We start from the raw sequence: 16,516 nt of genomic DNA, 5'->3' as shown, positions 1-16,516 counted from the left end.
GGGATTCCAGAAGAGCAGAATCTTTCTTGGCTTCTGAACTTCACACAAGCGGAAGGGTAGATTTTTATTACATTGTAGCAATTTGTTCATCAGAAGCCTTGATGAGGGTCTTGGAGACATCCAGGAGTTTTAATTTTGTTTGCGAGAGGCTCAGCAACTTGCCCAGGCACACACAACAGGGGTACAGTGGCCCTCAGGGCCAGATGTTCCATCCTGGATGCTGACTTAGGGCTTTTGTTCACTCACAGCTGTTTGTAGAGCATCTCATATGTGCTGAGCATGGAGACAGATGCTGGCCAGACCTCAGGGTAAGCAAGGCACATCTGACTTGTCATTCTGGGGCTTTTACAGTCCGAAAATATTAAGAAAGACTGCTATGTGATAACATTGGAGTATAGGTCACAGTACTGGGGACAGTGTGTGTGGCTGGAGGGCTCAGAAAGTCTCCTTAGGGTGGGCTCTGAGAGATGGAGTTTCAGTATGCAGAGAGGGTGGGGAGCAGAGAGCTTGTGTGCAGTTTTTACCTTCAGATCAGGCAATGTCTTCAATAAGGATGCTAAGACTCTTCAAGGACCATAGAACAAGATGAATCCCACCAACTGCCTGCCACTTCTAACTTCTTTCTAGATAAAATCTTTAATCAGAGAGCCACGCCTGCTCTTCAGCTCTTCAGCCAAACACCTCAGAGGAAGCTGAGCCTATGTGGAGTCCCCGGGGGTGGCCCAGTGATAATGCCACTTGTGCCTACCCCCTTGGCAGAATGACAGATATGCAAACTAATTTTGGCCCATAGAGTGTAAGGGGAGGGCCGGAGGAGAGGCTCACTGGGTGGGAGGCCAGCACGAGAACTTGACTCCTGATTCTTAGTATTTGTACAAAAACTCCAGTGTTTTCAAGCCCAGCATTGGGGGCAGAGACGGGCCCAATGCAGAGAGTGTACAACAAACTAGCCTGCTCAAAGCAGCAGATTCTGATGAAGAGAGATGCTGTCTTAGGGCAGCAAGGTAGAGAGGGAAATTACCTAATGCCTCCCCTCCCCCAACACTCCCATCCTGTAAGAGGATTTCTGGTGGAGGCAGCCTCTCTTCAGGCTGGCAAGGCAGAAAGGAAAACTCACTTTTCTAGAAATGTAGCGTCTACAACAGTGACAGACATCTCGCTACCACCCAGAAGCTGAAGCTATCCCAAGGGACAGGGTCCTTGCTGGCAGTGTGGTACCACCACCCATCTGTTGTGTTAGAAGGTGGCTTGTATCTGGACAGATCACACCAGACCAGCACAGCTCTATGAGAAGAGATTTATTGGGGAAAGAGGGGAAGAGGAGGAGGAACGAGGGGAACAAAGAAGAAGGGGAGAGAGGGGTCTGGAGCCCTGCCTTTTATTCAGGCCAGGACGTAACCATGAATATCAGGTGCACAGGTGAGTGCGCAAAGCAGGTGAGGTGCACATTGGAAATGTGGCAGTTGCCATGGCAACAGATGCATGAGTGTCGCTGTTGCCTAGGGGTGACGTCATCGCTGGATTCCGAGGCGACCAGTTTCTGATGCCAACACCATTGCTTACTTTTGAGGTCTCTTTAATGTATTGTCTTGTTATTTTGGCCAGTGGGTATCACTGCTGCTGGCGAAAGCATGGGACTTTCTGGAGGAGGCGACCTGGTGACACACAGGCTGTCTGAAATGGTCTGAAAATGAGCAGAAGTTAGGCCGATGTAAGTAGAGTGTTGTAGGCAGAAAGCACAGTCCCCATGTGGTCGAAGACACAGGACAGTCCTGACTCAGAGGTAGTATGGATCACAAGGAACAGAGGTGAGTGGGGGGCGGGGGAGGGGGGGGCGGAGCGCCCTTTCTGACTCTCAAGATGGGCTCATCATGATTGGCCCACGAGGCGCTGAGGTCCTCACTGAACTCAGAGGGAGTTTGAGGGAGTTTGGGCATTGCTCTAGAGAAGATGGATGATGGTGGAGTGCTGTGTGATGCTGGTGCACAGCCCGCTGCTACCCAGGTAACCACGGTGGCCCTTGAACTTGGTTCCCCTGGACTCTCAGGACTGACTTGGGTGCCATTCTCTTCTCTCTCAGCTGCCTATCTAGGCTGAGTGTCGCCCTGAGTCCTGTGTCGGCCTCAGTACTCCATCAGGTCCAGCCCCCAGTCTCCTGCTTCGGTTTGTCTTTGTCCTGTGTTGGGTGTGCTGCTTGGACTCCTTATTCTCTCAAAGCGGCCAATTGAGAGGCAAGGAGCAGAGTGAGTGAGTGGCTTCCAGCACACTCAGAGTGAACCAGAGGCTGAGGGCACGGCCATTGTCCCTGCCTCCCATGAGGATCTATTTGAGGGGCTGGGCCTCCCTCAATGCCTGGTTTTGATAGGCCAAGAGCCATTGTAAATATATGAAATTGTCACTGGTATAGCCGAGAGGTGGAAAGGGAAGGGCTGGCTAATGGAGAGTCAACTGTGGACATCCAATTCTCCCCTAAAGGCAGGGTTGGGAGGGTGCTGGATGCAACAACGAGGACCCGAATCTAGATAGCCAGAATCCAGGGGGGAAAAAAAAACAATAAAAAACAACAAACAACAACAACAAACCCCCAAAACCAAAAAAAACCCCCAAAAACCAAAAAAGCCTCACATGTGGTGTATGTACACACACACACACACACACACACACACACACACACACACACACACACACTTGAAGGGGCTGGAAAGATGGCTCAGTGGTTAAGAGCACTGACTGCTCTTCCAGAGGTCCTGAGTTCAATTCCCAGCAACCACATGGTGGCTCACATCCATCTGTAATGAGATCTGATGCCCTCTTGTGGTGTGTCTGAAGACAGCAACAGTGTACTCACATACATAAAACAAGGAAATCTTAAAAAACAAAAAACAACACCAGCAAAAAACAACAACAAAACAAAACAAAACAAAACAAAACCCCAAAAATTCCCAACTACTTTGGAGGCAGGGAAACAATAGCTCCCCAAGCTGACTTTTTTTTTCCCCTTCTCAAACTGTTCAGTTTGTCTGAGGAGGGGCACAAGTGGCCCGAGGCCAACACACCAAGGAGTGCTGACCCCAGCTCCCTGCTTCTGGGAAGCCTTGGAGGAAATCCTTTGGCACCAAGCAAGCAAGCAAACACACACCCAAACAAAACAGCAGGAGAAGCCCCACACCGAAAAGTTTCCACTTGCAAACATGTTTTTGTCACGGCCAAAGGTTTAGGATTGCAACATTTTGGGCGTCTTTGGCCCTAAACTCAAGGACTCTGCAGTTTTCCCAAAGCACCTAAAATAAAGAATTCTCTTTGGCAAAAACAGTATGTTTGTAAACAGAATGGTTTTATTTTTGAGAAACTCAATTCCTGCTTAGATGTAGCAGATTCTGAGTAAAGTCCCGGAGGCGATTTTCCATCTGCCTCCCTCGTTCCAGATTGTCCGTGGCGCAGGTAAAGCGCATCTCTTTTCCCGCCTGTGTGTGGTTTTCATTAGCTGGGTGTGTGTCTGGAATGTGTGCCTGTTGGCCAACTGCCGGGTTCCTTCTGATGTTGGAGAGAAAGGTCCACAGATGAAGGAAGCCCTGGATGCTTCCAGACTGGGTTTCTCATGCCAGGACCCTGAGGCTGGAAGCATCCCAGAGGGATCCGACCTCCTCCACGCATGCGGAAGCCTGCTTCACGCAGCAGCAACGTCAAGTCTGACCAGTTTGTTTTCTAGCTGATTCTCTAACACTTCATTGCTGAAGATGAGTTCTATCTTTCTATCCCAGACACCAATGCATAATCTATTTTTTCTCTCTGTCTCTATCAGCCTTGTTTGAAGGAAGGCAGCCCAGAGTAGCCAAGGGTCCCTAAATGAATAGACAAGGCCCACGGAGATGTCAGCAAATGGTTATTTCTCACCTTGTCCCCATGCCTCCTCTTGTCTCTGTTACCTTTGTGTGTATTGTCTGTCTGTCTGTCTGTCTCCCTTGCTATCTATTATCTATCTACCCATCCATTATCTATCTATCTATCTATCTATCTATCTATCTATCTATCTATCTATCTATCTATCTACCTACCTACCTACCTACCTACCTACCTACCTACCTACCTAATCCATCTATCTATCTATCTATCTATCTATCTATCTATCTATCTATCTATCTATCTATCATCTACTATATGTATCTATCATCTCTATCATCTATCTATATCTATCTATCTATCTATCTATCTATCTACCTACCTACCTACCTACCTACCTACCTACCTAATCCATCCATCTATCTATCTCTATCTATCTATCTATCTATCTATCTATCTATCTATCTATCTATCTATCTATCTACCTACCTAATCCATCTATCTGTCTGTCTATCTATCTATCTATCTATCTATCTATCTATCTATCTACCTAATCCATCCATCTATCTATCTATCTATCTATCTATCTATCTATCTATCTATCTATCTATCTATCTATCTATCATCTATTTATCTATCTCTGTCTGTCTGTCTACCTAATCCATCCATCCACATCCATCCATCCATCCATCCATCCATGCATCCATCCATTATCTATCTATCTATCTATCTATCTATCTATCTATCTATCTATCTATCAATCATCTATTTATCTATCTCTGTCTGTCTGTCTACCTAATCCATCCATCCACATCCATCCATCCATCCATCCATCCATCCATCCATTATCTATCTATCTATCTATCTATCTATCTATCTATCTATCATCCCTGTCTGTCTGTCTGTCTACCTAATCCATCCATCCATCCATCCATCCATCCATCCATCCATCCATCCATCCATTATCTATCTATCTATCATCCCTGTCTGTCTGTCTGTCTACCTAATCCATCTATCTATCTATCTATCTATCTATCTATCTATCTATCTATCATCTATCTATCTCTGTCTGTCTGTCTGTCTACCTACCTAATCCATCCATCCATCCACATCCATCCATCCATCCATCCATCCATCCATCCATCCATCCATCCATCCATTATCTATCTATCTATCTATCTATCTATCTATCTATCTATCTATCTATCTATCTATCATATCTATCTATCTATCTATCTATCTATCATCTAGCTTTATCTATCTATCTATCTATCATCTATCTTTCATCTATCTATATCTATAGTCACCTATATCATCTATGATAACTATTATCTATCCATCTTTTTATCTATCGTATGTATGTATGTATGACCAATCTATCTCTGTCTGCCATTACCCATCTCTATTTAGGAGAGAGAAGGAGTTATGAGAAATAACTTAGAGAATTTGCTCCCTCAGTTAGGGAGCCTAGGAGAGGCTGTGATACACAGAGAGAGGGCCAGGGAAGTCAGTTGTATGACAATCACAAGTTCAGAGCTTCCGGAGCCCTGCAGGGGTGTGAAGCCCTGTCCTAGAGCCCTGGAGTCTCTGGTGTGAATCCTGAACTTCACAGCCCATCGTCCTGATATCCTGGGGCAGAACATAGCCCAAATGGCACCTTCCCACCTCTTGTTCTATTTGGGACATGATGACTGCATAAAGTCCACCCACACTGAGGGCAAGCCGGCCCCACCCAAGCTATGAAATCAGGGAAGTCTTCTGGAAGTTTCTCACAGACTGGAAGCTCAGTGATTCCTACGGGATGCCAGACACTGGGGCCTTCCCTCAGCACAAGAGAACAGGCTCAGAGCCCACAAAGCAGGGGTGGGGGCGGGGGCTACAGATCAGTGATAGAGCTAAAGAATAACCATGCTTTATCCATCATCAGACTTCCTTAATCCAGCTAAGCTGGTGTCCCAAGAACTCACTACCACATTCCCATATACTCTTATCTAAAAGACTAAGATATGACATAATGCATGTATATACACTGTATGATGTGTGTGTATATCACATGTACATACTACGTGTATTTAAAACTCAACAGTTGACCCATCCTGGGTATTTTATTTAAAAGGAATGCTCTGCAGTCTAGTTGTGCCTATTTTCCTTTACTTAGCGTGGTTCATGCCCCTGTCAATCATGCCAAAACAAGTCTCCAACTCCTTTGCTCATCTGGGTCCAGAAGATCTTTGGAAGGAAATGGGGTAGAGAGGCGTCTAAATGCCTCCGCCCCTTTCATCTTGTCAAGGGGCCCAGAGGTCTGCTAGGGTAACAGTGGCAGCAGGATGGCATCTTAAAGACTCAGGAGTGACCAGTCAGGACACGCTGTTCGTTATAGTTGCACTAAGTTCTTTATAAGCACACACGCCAATGATTTGCATATGGCTTTTTTTTTTCATTTATTAGTACTATCATTCCCACTGGCTGTGCTTATTGTAGCTATTTTCATTTTTAAGATCAAACTGTATTGTAAGAACCTCTTCCAAAAGTGGAGGAATTTCTCCTCCTGGATCTAGAACCTTGCATCTGTTAAGCTTTAGTAGCTGAGTCTGTACTGAGCAGATCCTGGGTGATCTCAGGCAGAGGTTACTGTATCAGCAATTCTTTGTGGCCACTAGGTGGCGCTCGTGCGCTATTGCAAGTGGCTGCCGCGCTGCAAAAGTATTTGGCAAAACTAATTGCCTTCCTTGTAGGTAAACTGGTCCTGTGAGCTGCAAGTGCCTCTTGGGTTATGGATTTCTCAGCCCCTTCTCTATCCTTAACTACCTTCAAGAGTTTTCTTGACTACGGCCTCCTAGCTAAGCATCTAGAGTTAGGTCAAGTGCAAATACTGACTCTTATCATTGGCTGTTCTACGGCCTTGGGATTTGACTTAGCTTCAGTTTTCTCAGCCATAAAACCAAGATGAAGAGTTCTACAGTCCCGCAGAGAGTGAGCAGCTCTGTGTTCCAGCACTCAGCACCCTGTGTGTTTGCATCTGCTGTTTTGTCATTTGTTACGGCCTCAGGGATCTCAGAGACGCTGGCTTAAGGACCTGTATTATCAGAATTGCCCAAAGATCTCCATACGAAGTTTCTGAGATCTGCATGCAGACCTTCCGTTTCTGAACGTTTGGTGTGGGACCAGGGGCTGGATGCCCCGGAGACGACCTGTTGATCTTGAGACTTCCCAGTCTCTACTGAATACAGCAAATATTTGCCCTTTATAGGTTTATCCAGCTTCTGGTATTTAGTTATAGCCACAAAACAAACATAAGCTATCATAGCCTCCATCTGACAATGGATGCTGCTGGGGCTGCCCAGCTGTGTGGCTTTGCGGTTACTGAGTGACTGACCATGGCTGGGTGGCTTGGAGTCTTTCTCTTTAGTGCTCTATAGCCCTTGCCACAACTTTCCAGTTTCTACCATCTCCCACCAGGCCGCTGACTTGCCACGTTTCTCTAATACCTATTTATTTTTAGAAAGGAAGGAAGCGTGTCTCTGTTCATGTATGTTTGAATACAGGAAACCGCCATCGGGAATGCGCACCGACAGGACCCATCCTCCTCCTCTCCCACGCTGGTATACCAGAATTCTGTTCTTGGTTGTGGTAGTTCTACAGCAGACCCCCCAAACGCCACAGCTCTTGTGATGGCTTCACTGTGATACTTTCTATCACGAGGGCTGCTGGATCACAGGGCGGAGCAACTGGGGCCGCTTGCCCTGTAGCCTGGACCTTCTGTGGACCCTTTCCACTCTTTCGTCTCCCATCTGAACTGGCATCCTCTGTATTGTTATCGGGTTATAGGGTATGAAAAGTGTTCCCTGATGGGAAGTCAGTGTCTCTCAGACCCCAAAGGAATCGACTAGGTGTGGTACCTTCTCTGTTTAGGCAGTAATTTGTTCTTCCCCTTGGCTAAGGTGCCCCAGCATGCCCTGGAACCCAGACCTTTTATAAGTGATGGCTGGGCTCTCCAATCCCCAGCAACATTACTTTTTTATTGCACGAGTGTGACTTCCCATTTTTGCCACGTCTGGTTCACATGATATCTTCTCCAGGCTGCCATTCTTCAGTGGCTCAGCTGGGTCTTGTCTCCTCAGACTATATTATGACAGGGGGCAGGGGGTGGGGTATTAACACAGCCCTGGATCAACACTGTAAGGGAATACTATTGTCTCCTCTGGGCAAATATGATGGTCCCTGACCCTTGTTTTTTGGCAGAGATGAAAAGAACTTGCTCCCCCAGATCAAAGGCTGCACGCCATGTACCTGAGCCTGTGATCTGTGAGGACGGAGCATCTGGCAGGAGGCCTTGCAGCAGCTGGGGGCTACTTGTCTCAGTGGACACTATACGATCTCCCAGGACCCATCTGTTTCCCATAGGGAGTGAGCACACTGTTTAATCAAGAAGTGGTTGGGTAGGGGCTGCGTGTGTGCAGCCTTGATGCTAGGGATTATTCTAAACTTTACAGATTCTGATTCCCTGCCCCTGCCCCTGCCCCTGCCCCTGCCCCAGGATGGGAAATTATTATGGCTTGGGCTAGAAGTGTTCTAATTAAAACCTCCCCCAAGCCCTGTTCACACACCAGAACACACCAGAAAGCCCAGTGTGGGTATTTATCACTGTCAAATATGTATATTGCTAGAAAACATCAGACACCTGGGGAAGCAGGTGGGTTCCTTAGCTGGTGGACCCAGCAGGCATCAGCCCTCGTCTTGTTGGATAAGAGTGATGACTAAGGAACGGTGGCTCGTGTCTAAAGAGAGCTTGCCGGGTTTCTAAGGATCACTGTCTGCCATTTTGGGTCGGAGAACTTATTTAGGCCTGGAAATTGGACTAAGAACCCTCAAAATGTGACCCTTACGTATCAATAGTCTTTCAAGAGGCGATTATGTTAAACTGAGGCCATGAATGGAGACCCGTATCTGAAGAGTTGGTCACCCAGAAGCCCAAGGAGAAACTCGTCCTGCTGACATCTTGTGAGATGGTTAATTTTGTGCCTATTTAGTTGGATAAAGACATGACTGCACAGGTGGTAGAACCTTTCCAGCTTATCTACAGGAGGGTAGCATTTGAACAGACTGACATCAATCCCCACAGGCACCACCCAGTCCGCTGAGGGTCCAACAGATGAAATGCTGAATCCCTCTTTCTGTGAGTGGGGACACCCATCTTTTTCCACCCTCAGACACTGGATCCTCCATATCCGAGTTGCAGTCTAGATTGCATACTGGCAATTACTGCCTTGTGCTGCCTCCCACCCCCATATTATGAGATCCCGTCTTCACAGCCAATCGCCATGCACACATTGCTCTCTGTGGGTTCTGCTTAGCTGAGAACCCTGGCTAATCCACTTGACCTTGGGCTTGTAGCCTCTAGGACCATGAGATGATTAAGCCACTTCATATGGCAGCTCACGTGTGTCAGACCAGATGATACCACCCTGCCAACCTTCTTTCCTGTCGTGTCTTAGTCCGCTTGTGTGTCTTATCATGGAATACCCAAGACTGTGTGTTTATAAAGAACAGAGGTGTCTTCATATCCCTAGAGGCTGGGATGTCTAAGGACCAAGGGATCTCGCATCTGACCCAGGCCTCGGTACTTTGTATTGTATGGGGGAAGCTTCATCGGAGTGTGAGCTGGAAGGAGAAGGGGTGCTTAAACTCACTTTCATCACAAAGCTACTTCCTTAAAGAAGGTTCAGCCTCTTTGAGGATGGCGTTAACATCCCCGCAGACAGAGTCCCGGGACACAAACACCTTCAGGTCAACTTCCCAATGCCTGAAGGACAAGGTTTCTAAAACAGGAACCTTATGGGATGTGTTCAACCACAGCGGTGAGCCCCATCCTCACCTTTTTCTGCTGTATGAACGCAGGAAGGCCTTTCCCCTCGGTGACCAGGAGACCTCTGGGTTTGACCCATGGCGATGTCCTCAGCCTGTGTCACCCTCTGACACTCCCAGGCAGCTTCATCAAGGTCAATCTTCTTTTCTCTGTGTTTTACTCAAGCAGCTGTGGCCAGCAGTGGCCCGTGTAGGTGTAGTTTCTGACTCTGACAGACCACCATGGCTGCTCCCAGGGAGGGGTCCGTCTGGTACCTGTGCCGTGGACTCTGAGTGGGACTTAGCTCTCTTGGTGCTTGTAGGGTACCCTTCTGTGGTCCAGGAAAGAATTTATCAGGAGGGGACAGAGGTGTCTGGAAGATGCTTTTGTCATTCTGGGGAAGCAGCTGGGGGTGTGGCCTTCAGTGTCCTGATGAGCTGGGGCAGGAGGGTCAGGCTGCCAATCAGCCCATCACAGAAAAGCTGTGATTTTGGGCCAAGTGGCTCCTTCTGCAGGCAGCCTTAGCATAGGATAGTCCTCCCCAGACATCCATCCCAGCATCCTTAAGTTCTGAAGGAGGGTGTGGGGAAAGCAGAAGGTAGCCATGGCTGTAACCCAAAGGTTTGCTGGGAGAGCTTTGAACTTCATAAGGACCAAGTCTCCTGGCCCTCGGGAATAGAACGTCAACACTGCCACAGAACAAGGACCACACTCAGGTCTGATGGGTCACGCAGAAGTCCGTTTCTCTTTCTTGAAAGGAAGTCTTTTCTAGGGGAGCGTCTCCTAGGGCTCCCAGAGCACAAGTCACTGGCTCTTCTTGATTCGAATCAGAGCCTCCACCTGCCGCTGGGCCTTCACTGAGCCAGGAGTGACACTGAGACAACCTAGCTGTCACTGTGCTTTGGGGGCTGGTAAAGGTGAGTCAGGGAAGTGCAGACATAGACACAACCGGCTCACACAGGTCTGAACTGCACACCCCCAGCCTCAACCACAACAGAAGCTCAGCCCTGAAAGGCCAGGCCCATGAAGTGCTATTTGTTTTCATTGAAACTTCATCCCTCGCACTTAACAGCCTTCTAACCAGCAGCAGAATCAATTACCACGTGTCAGCCTGGAATCTGACACAGGAACTGAAGGAAGGACATAACCTCTCTAGGGAAGGGGAGGGGGGAAGGGAGGGAAGGAGGGAGGGAGGGAGGGAGGGGAGAAGGAAGAGAGAGAGAGAGAGAGAGAGAGAAGGAGACAGGGAGAGGAAGGGGAAAGGGAGGGAAGAAAAAGGAGAGGGAGAGAGGAGAGGAGAGGAGGGGGGAGACAGTACAGAGAGGGAGAGAGAGAAGAGGAGAGGGAGAGGGAGAAAGAGAGAGTAGAGGGAGGGAGAGAGAGAGGAGAGAGAGGGAGTGACAAGAGAGGGAGGGAGGGCAGGAAAAAGAGAGAGAACACTCCGGTGGGATGCTGGAAGCAAGCCACTTCAGGGCCAATTCTCCTACCTCACCTTCCTCTCTCTCCTCCATCCTGGGCCCCCATTGCTGGTGCATCTCTGGGCCATTGTCTGCCACTTTCACAAAAAGCAATCAGCAAGCGACTTGGGCATTAGATGTAAGCTGCTCTGTCTAGTAATTGAGGGCCCAAAGGTTCTTGGCATTCATCTTTAATAGGGAGCTTTGGGGGATAGATCTTTCAGGGCAGCTGTGTTGATAGGGTGGGGCTGAACGCTACATCCTCAGGTGTCAGGGAAGAGTGGTGTCAGCCTCTTACAGAGAGCCACTTACCCTTCTGTTCCAGCAAGTCTCACAGTGAGCGCTCGGTCTAGCTCTTGGGCTCCAGGCAGCTCTCACACAGGCTCTGTGGAGGGGTCTTTCTGGCAAGATCTTAATCCAGTCCATGCCCCCCATTTTTACTTGTGTAAAGGTTTTAAGTTGACTGGGGAGATGGCTCAGTCTGTGAAGACCTTGCTTAGAGAGCAGGAAGACCTGTGTTCAATCCCTAAAACCTACATAAAAGACCAGACTTGCTTCTTATGACCCTTATGGGCTTTGGAGATGGAGCTAGGCGGATCTCTGGGACTCTCTGGCCCGCGAGCGTGGCCTTATCAGCAGATTCAGGCTCAGTGTGTCCCTTGAAGACAACACACACAATGTGGAGTGACTTGGAGCAGGCAATAGCTTGATCGCAACACTACTCATCTACCTATCTGACACGTCTTGTCCCCAAACCTCCCTGGAGTCTTTTCCTGCAGGGATGTGCCCTCACCTCTGATCCTGATATTTGGTGTCCTCAATGGTCTGATCCCAGTTTGCCATTCCAGCTTTAGACCTTCAGCTCAGGTCTTCATGCTGTAGACATGGTCCTTTCCTGTCCGCAGGCTGCTGACTGCCTGAGAGCCATGCTGCCCTGGCCAGAACACCCATGGCTTGTGCTGCTTTCTTGCTGGCCCATTAGGATCTTCACCTGTGGAGATTCTCCAGCCACAGGCAGCCTTTGGTGTGCCACCTGAGTGCTCCAACCACGGGCTTGTCCGATTGTCACAGCTTTGGGGAGACTTGGGAGCTCATTTTCTTCAAAATATTTCTAGGGATGTGTGGATGTGTGTATTTCTTAGAGCTTTTGTTTAGTGATTACACATTTCATCCGCTGTCGCCAATGGAAAACCTTGTATTTTCCACTGACATTCCAGAAGTGAGTTTTCTGTTTCAGAAGTTAGTTCTGTTTGGACTGTCTCCATTATTTTCCTCCTTCTCTCCCTCCTCTTCACCCTCCTCCTTCACCTCATCTTCCTCCTCCTTTCTTCTTTTTCCTCCTCTTCCGCGCCTATCACCTTTTCTCTAAAATCCTGATAAACATTTTGAGTGCACCATCTGTTAAAAAAAAATTAGTATTAACACTTATCTACCTTGGAAACATACAGTCGTGCAGGTGTGATTGACATGTGTCTCTGAGATGTTCGTTTAACAACTACCACATGCTCTTTCTGCCTCTGCAGTAACCTGGACAGACAGCCTGGTTTTTCAGGATTTGTTCAGGCAGCACCCATCCCTTCCCCTCCCCTTACCCCCCCCCCCTGAAATTCACCTTGTTTTTCTTCCACAGTGACCTCTGAGGCACAGGGAATAGTTTGGTGGAAATGAATGGCCTAAAACATATCTGGCCACAAAGTGTATGATGCTGGGTAACATGCACACACATGCCTGCACGTGTGAACACACACACACACACACACACGAATGGAAGCATATGGACAGCAGATGACTTCCAATGTGACTTACATGCTCATTAGGTCTTTTAAGAGAAATTCCTCACCCGGCTCCTTGTCCTGCAGGTGAAATGCAAGAAGCCTTCTGTTGGCGCCCATTTCAGATTTCTAAAGTTTAACTCCAATCCCTTTGAAGTCGTTTACTCTGATTGATGGGTCATTTCAACATTTTGATAAATTCAAAGGCCCTCGATAAAAGACAAAAATCAGATGACTTACCAATCTGCAGTGCCAGACAAGACTGGAAATCGGGAGGAAATGGGACATGAACAGCCATAAACTGACTTAAAAACCTGTATCAATCACTACAAGTTTCAAAGGAACTCGGAGACGTTCAAAGCGGGGAAACAGTAGGGTATTTTTAGGAGCCATTGGGAAAATATTAAAATGCTGTTGGTATGAGAAATAAATTCTAGTTTGTACCTTTCTGAAGTCAACATTTTACGACACAATTTGGCTTCTCAGAGAAGGGACACCTGCTGGCTTTGAGCAGAGGTACCCAGGCTCTGGCTTTTAAATTCGTGCTAACCCGATGGAGACAGATGCTCTTTCAGGCTGTGGCGCAGGGAGGTCTCACCATACACCAAGGTGCTGTACTCATCACAGCAGCAAGTGTGGCCGGCTCGCTTCACATATTTTGGGCTATGGGGCAGAAAGGGTGTGGGCCAGAACCCAGGGAGGGCTAGGACTCACAGGACCTATTTCCTGGTGACCCTCTTTCTCCAGTGAGGCCTCACCTCTAAAGGTTCACATTTTCTCCTACTGGGGACCAAGTGTTCTTCAGGGAACATTTTCCATTCATACCCTAACACCAGCCATCTGTTCCTGGGGGCCTGGAGTGTGCAATGGTTATTTGGAGGCCGGCTGGCAGGTAAGTGGGTTGAGATAGTAAGACTGTCTAGGGCAAGCATCGTGTGTGTGAGCGTGTGTGTACGTGTGTGTGTGTGTGTTCAGATGTGTGTAGGTCAGAGGACAGCCTAGGGTGTTGCTCCTCAAGCATAATCTACTTCTTGCTTGAGGCAAAGATTCTTATTGGCCTAGAACTTCAATAAACCCTCTAGATTAGCTGATCTAGGTTTGAGAGTCCTATCTGCTCTCATTCCCGACTCCCCTCTGCTGGCCTTGTGGGTGTGTGCTTCCTGTAAGGACAATGCAGACAATCTGGGCATCCTTAGCTTGTTAGCACCAGGCGGGAACTCTCAGAGTCATGTAGTGATTTTTGTTTTGGAACCAAAGCTCCCATATATAAATAAATAAATTATATATATATATATATATATATATATATATATATATAGTATTTGTATTATTTTAGCTTATGTGTGGATGCTGGGAACTGAACTCAGATCTTCTGGAAGAGCAGTCATTCCTCATAATCACGGAGACATTTCTCCAGCCCCCACACATGTGTCTGTAAGCACAAAAGACAGGTATATCTACCTGTGCAGCTAGATATATATTGATTCAATGGACTCCTCCAGCACAGAGAAAGAGAACTCCGTGTCTATAAACTGGAGACCCTGAGAGGCTGGTGGTGTAAGCCAAGTGGTTAAGTCCAAGGTCAAAGGCCTGGAAGCCTGAGAGAGAAGACTAGTTAATTCCCAGTCTTGGGGTTGAAGCAGTTGAAGTGGCTTTTCCTAAAGCAGACAGGCAGGTAGATAAAGAGAAAAATTCCTCTCCCCTATGATTTATTTGTGTGCTCAAGAGATTAGCTTATGCCCACACACATTGGGGAAGGCAATCTGGTTTCCTGAGTCCACTGATGACTTGCAAGAGAGATTGTTTAATTGGTGTGACTCACAGAAACGTAAAACATACATGTCACAGCACAGAGGCCATTGAATGTCTAAAGACAAACAGAATTGAGTAAGAAAAATCTACTTTAAAAAAGGGTCGGGTTCTGGAACTCAGCCCCGAATCATCTACGAGAGTGAGGGGAGGGGTGGTGTGGAGCGACCGTCACAGTTCATCTCTAACTCCTGTGCCAGCTCCAGCCTGTCCCAACGGGTTCTGAGCGGTACGTTCCCATTCGAGAGAGGGGCCGGCTCTGACTTGACATCTCTTCACAGTCTTCCTGTCCAGCTTGCCCTACTGCTGCTTCAACTTCACTTCATCCTCATTTCTCCTGAGACTGTGGGTGAGCACTGAGTTCCCTGAAGTAACTCCTCCCTGCTCCCTGGTTTATGCATCAACTTCCCACATGTGTAGCCTTGGCTCTCACATTCTTCTGTTCCCATGGGCCCTTGGGCCCTGCCACTGGCTGGATCCCTGGAGCAGTACAGACACAGGAGATGTGTGGTTTCTTTTCTGCTTTCTAAGCAGCCCTCAGTGGTCAGTGTGTGGTGGAGTTCTTGCCTCCTCTGCACAGGTGAGATGACTATTCAACTTCAAGTGTTTTACTCAAAGCAAAATCCAGACTTTGCAACAATGTAACAAACCAGGTAGCATGGCTAAGGAGCGTTACACTCATTACAAGAAGGCTAGTCTTGTGCACTTAGAGGTGAAGCTCAGTCTACAGGGGTGGCCTAGCTTTGGGTCCTTGCCATGTAATCTCACAGCCGTGGTGGTTTTGGTCCTAGGCATTTTGTGCTCAAAGCCTTCCGGCTGGTTTGTACATACATAGTCTCTCATGGTGAAGATCCTCTGGGCAGTGTTTTTTTCTGTTTTTTTTTTTTTTTTTTTTTTTTTTTCCCTCTCTAAAGTGTAGTTTGCAGAAATGGTGGGCACTTCAAATTCTCATCCATCTGTCGGTCTGAGTACGAGACACAGCTGCTGTCTCCACTCACCCAAAGGATGGGGAAAGGCAAGGATGTCAGTATCTGAACTTCCAGAGAAGAGACATTCCAGGGGAGAGAGACTTCTTGTTAAGGAAATAGCGGAGGGGATGGTGAATTCTTGTTCTCTTCTTATTGAAACCAAATCACAGTTGTAGAGCTGTTGGCAACTGTCAACTGCTGACGGAGGGAAAGACAGTTTTCTCTAAGAGTGTCGTCTCCACTAAGCTGACCATGCTCCAGGGGAAGACCATATATCTAGGAACATTTGAGTAGTACAACTTGGTTTTTATGGATTTAAAAAGAGGGACAGCTAGTTGGATGCGTAGGAAAGTGGGGGTGGATCTGATCAAAGCACACCAAAGAGCTAGTAAAAATGAAAGGTAAGGATGTGGGTGCACGGTCAGTTAACCATCCAGTGCCACTTTACAGGGATGCACCCGTCCCCCGATATCTCTCCTTTCATTCTTGTGCACTCTTTTCATGTTCATGGACTCCAAATGCCCAAACCAGAACCCAGTGGCCAGAGATCTCGCTGGGTGGGCATTCTCTGACCATCTCTCTCATGAACAAAGCAACTTGTGTGGATTCCATCATGGGATTATGGAGGCAGGTGAGTTAGCATGGTTGATGAGAGATTTAAGAATCATTAGTACCTTTTTTTTTTTGGTCAAGGGAGAGAGGATCACAATGTTTACCTTTTCCAGTTTTCTTTTTCCTTTCTTCCTTCCTTCCCTTTTCTTTCTTTCTTTCTTTCTTTCTTTCTTTCTTTCTTTCTTTCTTTCTTTCTTTCTTTCTTTCTTTCTT

General features: G+C 47.5%; 1 pseudogene; it reads left to right on the top strand.

Annotated features, from left to right (window-relative positions):
• Positions 1-1,400: 1,400 nt before the first annotated feature.
• Positions 1,401-4,610, top strand: LOC110311353 (annotated as a pseudogene).
• The last annotated feature ends 11,906 nt before the right edge of the window (positions 4,611-16,516 follow it).

This window comes from Mus caroli, chromosome 16 (genome assembly GCF_900094665.2).
Source record: "Mus caroli chromosome 16, CAROLI_EIJ_v1.1, whole genome shotgun sequence".
In the NCBI taxonomy this organism is placed as follows: domain Eukaryota; kingdom Metazoa; phylum Chordata; class Mammalia; order Rodentia; family Muridae; genus Mus; species Mus caroli.
Note: the sequence above shows the minus strand (reverse complement) of the source record. Positions and strands in the feature narration are given on the sequence as shown.